The sequence below is a fragment of the Sarcophilus harrisii genome, chromosome 3 (assembly GCF_902635505.1).
Source record: "Sarcophilus harrisii chromosome 3, mSarHar1.11, whole genome shotgun sequence".
In the NCBI taxonomy this organism is placed as follows: domain Eukaryota; kingdom Metazoa; phylum Chordata; class Mammalia; order Dasyuromorphia; family Dasyuridae; genus Sarcophilus; species Sarcophilus harrisii.
In genome coordinates this window covers 595,698,381-595,707,835 of record NC_045428.1, presented here as the reverse complement: position 1 = coordinate 595,707,835, position 9,455 = coordinate 595,698,381, and positions in this window count along the sequence as shown.

The following is a 9,455-nucleotide window of genomic DNA, read 5'->3' as shown; positions in this document are numbered from 1 at the left end:
CATCAGTTTAGGAATCAGTGGCCCTGAATTCAAATCCCATTTTTGACCTGAACAACCTTAATCACTTCATATTTCTAGCCTTCATGCTCTTCTGTAAAGTGAGGATGCTAGTCCAGATGAATTCTGAGACCCCCTCCACCTCTCAGTCTATGGTGTGTGATTCTAGGATGAAAGAAGAATAGAAATATCAACACCCGAACTTTTCCCCCCATTTCTTCTTGTTCAGTCACTTTTCAGGTGTACCCGACTCCTCATGACCCCATTTAGGGTTTTCTTGGCAGAGATAGTGGAGTGGATGGCCATTTCCTTCTCCAGTTCATTTTACAGATGAGGAAACCTGGGCAAATGGTTATACAATCAGATTTGAACTCAGGAAGGTGAATCTTCCCGACTCCAGCCCCAGCTCTCTATCCTCTACAGAACCACTTAGTTGCCCTTTTCCCAACTACTCACTTCTCAAAACCACCACTCAATCAGACACTCCTTTTTCCTCCTTGGAAGACAAACTCCAGCTTCCTTATTCCCATAATAAATGATTATGGTTATATTCTTCTGCTCATTTTTATTTTATTCATAGAAGCTTGTTGTTATAATCCTTCTTGTTATAATCACCTGTAGGAAATGTGGTCCTTCTTACTGCTAATTTTTGAGCTTTGTCTTGGGTCCAACCCCTACATTCCTTTTTCCCTCTCAGCCTCAACTAAGGTTCTTGGGAAGCAAAGCTTATGCTGGAAATGTTCTGGTTCCTTAAGGAACCTCAGTGACCATAAATAACCTTACTGGCTCTCTCTAATATGCTTTTGTTGCTAATCTGCCCACCTAAATCTTGAAAATTTGCTCTCTCTGCTCCAGATCAAACCCAGAACCAGATTTTTGATTCAAGTTGTCATTTAACTGTATATGGGGTTTGGGTGGATAAGTGTGTGTTTCAAGTATTTTTTTTTGGTAAATGACATATTGTCAAAATCCATTTTTTTAATCCTTTCTGCTGTCCTAGTTCATTTTATACTTAAGTTCTTCCCATTCATATTCACACTTAGGATCACGAATTTTGTGGTTCCTTCTGTTCTATATCTACTTTGGTTTCACTTTGTTGCCATTGTACTCTACAAGTAACAGTTTAAAAAAGGATTGGTTGGGGAAGTGGGTGAAGGGATTTGATTGGCACTTGTGATCTTCTAAGTAAACCAATCTGTTACCTGTGTGTTTAAACTCTCATTTTCCCTTTCACCCACCAGAGACCCTGATGTTTTTACTCTTTCTTCCTTCACTCTTAATCCCCTTTTTACCTTCTTATTGGCACATGGTTATTTGCATGTCTTCTTCCCTCATTCCCCCTTGCAGGAAGGGGCTCTTTTTAATCTTCCTTTGTAATCTCCATGCTTAGTATACTATACAGCATAAAGAAAGTACTTAAGAACTGTTTACTGAGTGACAGATGCACCAGCATTTAGATTATTCAGCCTGAATGACTGTTTCCTTGTAATCCTGCTTTCTTCTTGGTCTGGACATTAACATCTCCCTTTGCTTTGCCCTTAACCAGTCCTAATTCCCTTTCAAGTTTGTTGTATTTCCAAATGGAAATCCCTTTGGGGAAAGTAGCAAAATTGTTCTCTAATTTTTTTTATCTAATTCAGATGAAAGAGAGAGAACATAAGAAATTTAAATTCCTGAAAATAGAAGAGAAAGAATGGTGCAGCTTTTGTTGTATGTCCTTCATTCTCAAAGAGGACCATAATATGAAAGAGGTCACATCATGACATGCAAGTTAATTGGATTGATGTGAGGAGGGTTAGTAAAGCCACCTGCCTCACTCTCTCCTTTGGAAACATCTGGGTCAGTGCCCAGGGGCAGAATTAAGTGAGGATTTAAGGAGATGGCTCTGGATGCAATGGGGACCCTAGCCTTTATATTAAGGTCTCCACAGGACAGACACCAGAGGCGGAGGAGGTATGGCGGTGTAACCCATTTGGATAGTGAAGGGGAACTTGAATTCTGCCTCCTTGGCCACCTCCTTGAATGTGAATTAAGAAGCATGTCTAACATTGAGGTTTTCCTCTCTTCCCATTTGCTTTCTGTTATTCAGTCATGTTTTGGTCATATCTAACTTTTCTTCACCCCATTTAGGGTTTTCTTGACAGCAATACTAGAGTAGACTATGCTGGGAAAGTTCTTGTTTCCTAAGGAGCCTCCAATAAATAGAATCTTTAATTCTTCCTCTCTAACCTAGAACAGATATAATTTTCCTGCCTATTTCCCTTTATTTTGCCTATTTCAACCTTCTGTAAAACTTTGATTGCTCTCCTTGCTTTTTTTGAGTTCACATGAAGCATACAATTTTATTTCAAGTTGTAGAACAGTTTTTCATTTCCTTCTCTAGATTATTGTACAGATGAGGAAACTGAGGCAAATAGGGTGAAGTGACTTGCCCATTGTCAAATATCCATTAATTATCCGAATTCAGATTTGAAGTCAGAAAGATATCTCTCCTTGACTCCAGGTTCAGCACTCCATACACTATGACATTACTTGGCAGCCATCATCATCATCAGCATCTGAAGGGCTTTTGATTCAGCATTTGCAATCAAAGAACAGAGGATGCAAATTCATCGCTCTAAAAGAACCCTGTAAAAAAGCTAAACTGGACCTGCAGGGAAATTTTTAAAACTCCAGCAAAAGGACCCCGAGAACTTTGAGTGAATTATCTTTTTGCTTCATGTGCTCTCTGAGCTTGAGCCAATTTTCTTCAGACACCAGGTATACTTGTGGCAGAGCGTGTCGGCCATTTAGAAGGAAGTGTAGTTGGTGGCAGCCATTCCAATGATAACATCTTAGAAAATGTTCTTTCAAAAGGATATTTTGTTTTAATCTTTAAAATTTATTTTAATTATTTCTTTTAAGTATTATATTAATCATCAATTAATTGCAATATTCGTCAAGCTTGTTTCAGTCACAACATGTTATATAGTATATTTATTATTTATAAATTAAAGAAATCTTTAGTTCAATACGATTGATTGATACCAACTGTCAATCATGTTGTGATGCACCCTAGTGAGGTTTCAGGAGAACTAGAACAAAACCCCAATACCTAGGGTTACTGCCCTAGAAAACTACTATACAGATTTTCAGTAACTGAGACAATGACAGTGTGAGGGGAGATGAGACTTCCAAAATATATACCATATAGGGGTCCCCCAACCTCTGACACTGGGCGTTCTATGATACCCTAGTTAAAATGGCCAGGGCTTTGTCACCCTGACATGTACCTTAGAGGAAAAAAATAATATTCCTGGAAAAAAAAAAGTCTCTGTTTCCCTGATTCTCTAATGCCCTTTTTCCACTCCTGAGACATGCAGAAGAAAAACTCTTTCTGTCGATAGAACATCAGGGGGAGCAGAGAAGAAAAGGGCTTGAGGGCTCCAGAAAGAGCAATGAGCATCTTCTATGCATGAATGAGAAGGCTTTCTCTTTCTTTCTTCTCCTTCCCCATGAGTCCCAGATGCCTCCTAGGGAACCTTTCTTGGAAGGTTTGGTTTGGCCCCCGAGACTCTCTAGGTTGTGATTCTCCAGGTTGTCTCAGAACTTGGGTCTCCCGACGTTGATGGTTGCATACTGCAGTTCCTCTGGGAACAACTGTGTCGGTGTGTCAGAGCTGGGAGGTCTGGAATCCTTCTGTTGATCCTGGAGACAGGGAAGAATGAAGAATCAGGTGAAGAATCAGGCAAAGACCCAGGGAGGATCTTGGGATCTTGGCCCAACCATCAGGGAATCCAACGTTGGAAAAACAGTATCTGGTCTGGATGAGGAGTCTAATTTGGTGCTCTTTGGCACAGGTGACCCACCTGCCATGGGGCGGGGAACGGAGGTCCGGGTGGGTGAGAGATGGGGAGAGGTGTTAAATAGTGAGAGGGAAATCTTGGCCTGGAAGTCATAGGAGAACATAGGAGAGGTCTCAGTTTCCCTTTCTGCAATAAAAGCTAATTTTTTAGTATTTCAAAATCTACCAAATAATTTGCATGCATTTTCTCATTTGGACTCAGAATGCTCCCATGAAGGTGTTTGAGGTATTATTAGTGCCATTTTACAGATGAGCATCTTGAGTCTCAAAGGCATTACATGATTTATGCACGAAGTATCAAAATGAGGCTCTAAACCGTCTTCATAACTGCCCATTTGGCCCATCTCCACTTAGACTGGAGCTAATTTGGAGGCTCTTGTGTGACCAAAGATTTCCCTTCCTGGGTCTCAGCTTTACCCAAAGAAAAGATAACAGAGATTATCACTAAGATTCTTGAATAAATATCTTCCTTCCCTTGGGTTCAGTTTACAACTGTGTAAAATGAATGGAGAGGTAGGGCACTAAGGTTATTCTAGTCACTGACTGTGGGACACTAAATAGTGTCCCTGTCCCTGTCTAAACCCTTGCTTTATTTAAAATAAAAACTAAAAGAGGTAAGTGTATGATCTTCTTTCCCTACTGGGGCTCAGTATTATTCTCTAAAACCCTGAGATGGGCTGATCTCTAAGCACCTTTTTGCTCAGAAGAGGAGACACTGTGTGGGTTGGAGCCAGAAGCCCTACGTGTGAAAACATTTCCTCTGTCATGAAGGGATCTCAGCTCAGGCTCTTCCTCCCTCTCACAATCTTTAAATTTTTGGTCTATGACGTGAGCAGCTCAGCATAGGGGATTTGTAAAGTTCTGTCTATACCTAAGTCTAGGATCTTTTTGTGAAGAAATCGTGGGGAGGAAATCGCCAGGGGAGGAAAAAGAAAATAATGTTTTGATTCAGAGCTTTGCAAATGGGAACCATTATAGCAGAACGAAAGTGACTAGGGCCCGAGGCATTCCTGCTTTGGAAGACAAGGTTCACCAGAATATGAATAACCTCAGAGACCAGTTATTTCCTTTTACCCACTGGAGAACCAAGAAAATTGGGGCCCAGATGAGAAAAGGGACACCCCTATTTGCTCCTTTTCGTGCTCTCTTCTTATGTCCCATCTATCAAGTTTCTGATCTCACCATTGAACTGAAACTTTTCTACTTAAAATCTCTCTGTTGGACAATCCCATAGCCCATTCTTTAGGTTCATGTCCCTGGTGCTTCTGACTCAGCTAACTAGCTCTGCCCTTGGATACTTCCTTTTCTCTGAGTATGGAGGACATGCTGGACCCTGGACTAGCTTATGAAAATTAATACCAAAACACTTTCTAAAAGCGCTAACTAACATTAGTACGTTTCGCCTTGCTGGGACCACAGAAGGACTCTTGCCCAGTCAACTGTTTCTTGACCTCAGACACCCAAGCTGCCATTTTGACTGATTCTGTTTTTAATACACCCTCTGGCTAAGCTACTGCCTGACAAAATGCTGTTTTTAACAGTCCTACAATTTCCAACATGGCTTGGAACCAAAATGATGGTACATAAGCTTTCTCCCCCCGACCCTAAATGCCAATTGGTTTTCCCGTGCTACTTGGCCAGCCAGCTTTGTTGAAATAAAGCTTTGACTTAAAGAAAATCCAATACCAGTGTTCTCACTCTTACTTCAAACCAACTGCTCCCATTGGACCGTTGAGAATTTATGTTATCTGCCTTTCTTCTTAACTGATTTGTCTTCTATGTCAAACTCTCTAATTATGGGTATCCCCAGAAATTCTACTTTGGATCTTCTCTTTTCTCTATCATTCTCTCATTTTCTGATCTCATTATTTCCCATTGTTTTAATTACCATTTCCAAACATCTATCCTTCAGCCCAAGGCTCCTATGGAGGCAATCCTTAATTAAGTGTGTAGTTTCGATTTCTGTTTATTTAAGACAGAACTCGCTATCTTCCCTCCCAAACTACCCCTCTCATGTGATTCTCCCTTTTAGTGCCAAGGGTTCTGCCACCTTCTTAGATTGTCTGGTGTTCTTCAGGACTCTATTTAAGCCCTGCTGTCTACATGACACTTTACCTGATTCCCCGCTATTAGAGCCCTGCTTCCCATAACCTCCTCAAGCTTTTGGAGGGTATATATTCAGTATATACTTGTATGCATATATGATATACACCATATTAGAATATAATAGGAATAATGAAATGGCAGGTAAGCACTTTCTAAAGTGGTATGAGGAAGAATCATCTCTCTGAATTCAATCTGGCTCCAAGACACTAAAGGAAAATTTATCTGAGTTATAGAAGAAAATAGTAAAACTACAATAATGGAGGTGACGTTAAATTACCCTTCACAGACCTAGATGAATCTGACTAAAAAACAAAATGGGAGAAATTAAGAAGCTGATTAAAATTTTAGAAAAGTTCCATATGACAGAGCTCTGGAGAATACTAGGTAGCACAAGGAAGTAGCATGTCTTATTCTGAGCTGTGCAAGGAACCTTCAGAAAATCAACAGGGCATAAAAATCTTATCAATAAATGCAGAAAAGCAGAAATATTAAATGGATCATTGACAAACATTTCCAAGTACAGTCAGTAGCAGACTTTGAGCACATAGTTAAAGTGGTGGAAACTAATAAAATCCTAAAAAAAAATCAGTCAAGAACAAATCAAGGAAATGATCATTTCATTTAAGAACAATGATGAGACAACATATTAAAATTTGTGGGATAAAGCAAAACCATAATTTGGGGAAATTTCTTTCTCTTTAAATGCTAATGTCAATTTTTTAAAAGCAGAAAGAGCAAATCAATGAATTGGAAGCCAAATTGGCAAACAAATGGGAGGAGTCACTTTTGAATGTATTAACTCCAGTTATTCTGTCTTTTGGTGGGTATAAATAAGGATTCAGAACATAGTCATTTTACTCACCAAAGGGACTCCAGGAACCTTATCGCTACAATCCACCTCCTTCCTCTCCTGGACCTCTCGGTCCTTTGCCCACTTCTTCTTTCTCAAAAACTTCACACTGAAGAAATAAGCCAAATGCTGTGACAGGAGCCCTAACCCTTTCCCCTCCACTTCCCCTCCTGCAGAGATCTCTTCCACTCCCCTCCTCCTCCCCAGGGCTCCCGCAATATTTGAAGGCACCCCACTCACCATGTCAGGATGAGACAGAAGGCGACAAAGGCTGTGACTCCGGATCCCAAAAGGGCCGCTGTGGTGCATGTGAAAAAGTCCGGCTTTGTTTTGGCTGAAAAAAAAAAAACAAGATTAGGTAAGGGCGGCCCTCCCAGGGAGCCGGACATCCTGTCCCTGGTCCCTACATTCCCTGATCTAAACTTTCACTGCATTGAGAAGATCTAGAAAACACTCCCCGTGACTGTTGCGAGCTCCATAGTGCAAATATCATTCTATTTTGCAGAAAAGTTACTTTGGCTCAGAGAACGGGAGGGAAACTGCCAGGGGTCGGGCAATGAAGTGAGCCTTGTTTCAGGCTTCCCTTTCCTAAAACCACATTCCAGGAGCTTTGGGGGAGGCCACAGAGCTTCTCACTGCTGTCTAGATACTACCATCACCCAAGATCTGTCGGAGCCTCAGGGACTGAATTTCTTGTCTCCTTGGGCAGAACTCATGCCCCAAATTCTAATTTCTTTCTCTCCCTCCTCCCTCACCTTTCACTCTCACTTGCCTCTCTTCTTGGGTCTGGGTGCCTGAGCTTGTTTCACCCTCCCTCAGCTGGGATCACCACATCCTTTTCCATTACTCTCCAAGGCTCCCTGCCCCACAACATCCCCCCTCACCAGACCCCACAGGATGCAAAAGCTCGAGATTCGGGCTGGTTCTTCCCCTTCCCAGTGGGGGCCAAGGTTGCCAGGCTTTCCCCTCAGATTCAAACACTTGTTGGCCCCAGGGCCCCGACTCTGACTTTAAAGTGATACAGGTATAATAATAATAATAATAACAATTATTAAATAGGGGAGAGAAACTGGATTCCAAGACTGGATCAAATGATGAAACTCCTGCTCCTTCTCCCCACACACAGCCAGTTTGCTTCACTTCTCTGCTTTGTAACATGAGGGCAGGGCGGGACCCTGATGCTCTGAGGACTGCTCCTTCGATCCAAGGAGGATCCCTGACAGGCTGACGCCCTTCTGGGTGGGCTGAGGAAGAGTCTGAAGAAACTTGACTGCTTTCTGCGCTCACAGGACCTCATCGCCTGCATTCTGGTGCTCTGGCTCCCAGCCTCATGTTTCCTCTCCACATCGGCCACTGTTCGAACTCAGGCGTCCCGGCCTTTTCTTGAGGGCTCCAGAAAGAGCAATGAGCATCTTCTATGCATGAATGAGAAGGCTTTCTCTTTATTTCTTCTCCTTCCCCTAAGTCCTAGATGCCTCCTAGGGAACCTTTCTTGGAAGATTTGGTTTGGCCCCCAAGACTCCCTGGGTTCTGACTCTCCAGGTCTTCTCAGGACTTGGGTCTCCCAAAGCTGATGGTTGCATAATACAGTTCTCCTGAGGACGACTGTGTGGTTGGTGTCAGGGCTGGGAGATTTAGAATCCCTCTTTTAATCCGGCAGAGAGAGAAAAAGGAAGAATGAACACAGACCCAGGGAGCATCTTGGGGATCTTGACCCAACCATCAGGAATCCAACATTGAGAAGGAAATTGGCTTGGTCTGGGGATGAGGAGTCTTTCAGTTAGGGCAATTTGGTGCTCTTTGCTTTTGCAGGTGACCCACCTGCCTTGAGAGGAGGGGAGAGGTCAGGTAGGTGAGATGGGGAGAAGTGTTAAATACTGAGAGGACTAGAAGTTATAGGAGAACATAGGAGAGGTTTCAGTTTCCCCTTCTGAAATAAAAGCTAATTTTGTAGTATTTCAAAATCTATCAAATGATTTGCATGCCTTTTCTCATTTGGACTCAGAATGCTCCCATGAGGGGGTTCGAGGTATTATTAGGGCCATTTTACAGATGAGCATCATGAGTCTCAAGGCATTACATGATTTGTATTCAAGTATCAAAAGTAAGACTCTGAAGACCCTCTTCATACTGCTTACATTTGGTCCACCTCCAATTAGACTGAAGCTAATTTGGAGGATCTAGCACAGCCGATCAAAATATTTTCCTTCTGGGACTCAACTTTGCAAAGAAAAGTTCAGAGAGGCTATCACTAAAATTCTTGAATAAATGTCTTCCTTCCCTCTGGCTCAGTTTACAACTGTGTAAAATGAATGGAGAGGTAGGGCACTAAGGTTATACCATCCCTGACGATGAGACACTAAATAGTGTCCCTGTCCCTGTCTGAATCCTTGCTTTATTTAAAACAAAAACTAAAAGAAGTAAGTGTATGATCTTCTTTCCCTCTTGGGGCCTCAGTCTTATTCTCTAAAATCCTGAGATGGGTTGATCTCTAAGCAGCTTTTTTGCTCTGAAGAGGAGACACTGTGTGAGTTGTAGCCAGAAGACCTTTGTGTGAGAAGTGAGAATATTTCCTCTGTCATGAAGGGACCTCTCAGGCTCTTCCTCCCTCTGACAGTCTTTAATGCTCTTGTATGCCGACTCGTGAGCAGCAAGGTA